This window comes from Rhinopithecus bieti, unplaced genomic scaffold (genome assembly GCF_001698545.2).
Source record: "Rhinopithecus bieti isolate Rb0 unplaced genomic scaffold, ASM169854v2 scaffold_34310, whole genome shotgun sequence".
NCBI classification, from domain to species: Eukaryota; Metazoa; Chordata; class Mammalia; order Primates; family Cercopithecidae; genus Rhinopithecus; species Rhinopithecus bieti.
The window spans coordinates 1,210,202-1,213,070 of NW_016814622.1; the positions used below are offsets into that span (position 1 = coordinate 1,210,202).

At 48.6% G+C, this 2,869-nt stretch overlaps 1 pseudogene; it reads right to left on the bottom strand.

The window, feature by feature from the left end:
• Positions 1–220: 220 nt before the first annotated feature.
• On the bottom strand, positions 221–2,869 carry LOC108514955 (40S ribosomal protein SA-like; annotated as a pseudogene).

A 2,869-nucleotide genomic window follows, 5' to 3' on the forward strand; every position in this document is an offset into this window, starting at 1 on the left:
TACTTCTTTGTGCGAATATGCCATTTTCTGTATTCATACAGATAATGGACATTTGAATTGTTTCCAGTGTGTTTCTGTAAGAAACTGTAGTGCTATAATTATTCTTATACATGTTCCTGTGCATATGTTTGAGAGTTTTTTCTATTTCAGAAACCGATGTTTATTTTCCATCAACTTTACTTTCATGTTGCTGAAGAGCCCGTGCAAAAACAGCTTAAGACTATGCAGTGGTTGCTTCTACCCATCCAGTGGCCTGAGCAGTGGGAGCTGCAGACCAGTCTTCCGTGGCAGGCTGAGCCCTCCAGTCTTCAGTAGGGAACTGCTGAACAGGCACAGAGGGCACCTGCACGCTGCCAGACCGGTCTGCAACCTCAGGCTGAGTAGCAGTGAACTCAGGAGCTGGAGCAGTCCATTCACCCTGAAATTCCTCCTTGGTCACTGCCTTTTCAGCAGCAGCCTGCTCTTCTTTTCAATCTCCTCAGGATCTCTGTAGAAGGAGAGATCAGGCATGACCTCCCACGGGAAATGGTGTCACGCATGCGCAGAACTTCCCGAGCCAGCGTCTACCACATCAAACCCAATGAGGGAGCTCCCTTGTTGTTGCATGGGATGGCAATGTCCCCATAGCGCAGAGGAGAATCTGTGTTACACAGAGCAATGGCAGGTAGGTTAACATAAGATGCCTCCGTAAGAGGCTGGTGGTCAGCCCTGGTCAGTAACCACCAGAAGCCATGGCTCCCGGAAGGCTGCCTGGATCTGGTTAGTGAAGGTCCCAGGAGTGAAGCGGCCAGCAATGGGAGTGGCTCCAGTGGCAGCAGCAAACTTCAGCACAGCCCTCTGGCCAGTATTCCTGGAGGATATAACACTGACATCAGCAGGGTTTTCAATGGCAACAATGGCACGGGCGGCCAGCAGAAGCTTCTCCCAGGTCCTCTTCAGATTTAGGATGTAGATGCCGTCACTTTTCCTTTTCTAGATGTACTGTTCCATCTGGAAGTCAAGATTGGTGCCACCTAAGTGGGTTCCTGCTGCAAGGAACTTAAGGACATGCTCCTCCTTCATTTGCAGGACATCAAGGGCTCCAGACCTTGTGAAAGTTTCCCTTTAAGTTACAATGGGAATCCAGAACAACGCTGTATGGACCCCTCTACGGGTAGCGCGGAAAGCAGGAGTTTATTTATTTATTTTTTTGAGATGGAATCTTACTCTGTCACCCAGGCTGGAGTGCAGTGGCGCCATCTCAGCTCACCGCAGCCTCCGCCTCCGAGGTTCGAGTGATTCTGCCGCAGCCTCTCAAGAAGCTGGGATTACAGGCGCGGGCTACCACGTCCAGCTAATTTTTTTGTATTTTTAGTAGAGAAAGGGTTTGACCATGTTGGCCAGGCTGGTCTTGAACTCCTGACCTCAGGTCATCCACTGCCTCAGCCTCCCAAAGTGCTGAGGTTACAGGCGTGAGCCACTGTGCGCAGCTGAGAGTTTTTTCAGGGTAAATATTTTGGGTGGAATTGCTCAGCTGTAGGTACCACACAACTTCAGCTTTAATTGCTGATGTCAGATCGTTGTCCACTCACTGCCACCTCTGTCTGCTGGGTTCAAGTGATTCTCCTGCCTCAGCCTCCCAAGTAGCTGGGATTACAGGTGTGCACCACCACGCTGGCTAATTTTGTATTTTTAATAGAGGTGGGGTTTCACCATGTTGGGCAGGCTGGTCTCGAGCTCCTGACCTCAGGTGATCCGGCCTCTCAAAGTGCCAGGATTACAGGTGTGAGCCACCGTAGCCAGCCAATTATAGACATTTCTTATATGGTATGGATTTAAATCCTTATCAGTTATAACTTCTCCCAGTTTGAGGCTGCATTTTTACCCTCTTTATGGTGTTTTTGAAAAACATAAACTGTTAAAAGCTTTAACTCTGTATCCCTTTGCAACTTTTTATTTTGCACTATGTGTACTGATGACCAAAAGAAAAAAATGAAATTTGAGCCCGGACATGGTGGCTCACGCCTGGAACCCCAGCACTGTGGGAGGTCAAGGCGGGCAGATCACAAGGTCAGGAGATTGAGACCATCCTACTAAAACCCCATCTCTACTAAAAATACAAAAAATTAGCCTGGCGCGGTGACAGGCGCCTGTAGTCCAAGCTACTCAGGAGGCTGAGGCAGGAGAATGGCGTAAATCCAGGAGGCGGAGCTTGCAGTGAGCCTAGATCGCACCACCGCACTCCAGCCGGGCCGACAGAGTGAGACTCCATCTCAAAAAAAAAAAAAAAAAAAAAAAAATTGAATTAAACCAAAGAGCTTAGTCTGTATCACCCTCCCCTGATTAAATTTTTATGTCCTGAAATTATATTATGCACGAGTTCTGCTATGTGTGTCCTGTGACCTCAGAGTGGGCAAGAACTTTCTCTGTTCACAGCTATGTCCTCAACGCTTCAAACATAGCTTTGCCTAAAGTAGGTGCTCAATAAACACTGTGGATGGAAGGAACAAAGGAAGGAGAGAGGAGTAGGGGGGCAGCCACCCAAGGCTGATGCGGCTTTTTATGACTCCACCCAATGAGGGCCAAACGACTCCAAGGATAGGGCAGCAGCCTAAGTAATGGAGGAAACGGTCTTTCCTCAAGCAGATAGTCTTGGAAAAACCTGTTTGTATTTGGGAGATGTGCTTACTTTAATAGGTCAACCCTACAATAATGGGCAGGTCTGAGGCTCCAGGAGTGCTCGGGTAATCTATTCACCCACTCATTCCTTCTCTCTATCCTTTTTTGCCCACCTGTCTTTGCAGCCCGTGGGTGTCAGAGCCAGCAGACTGGAGTCTAAGGGCACTGCTTTCTGCCCATGAGCTTGAGAAAGCCTCTTGCCCTTCTGCAT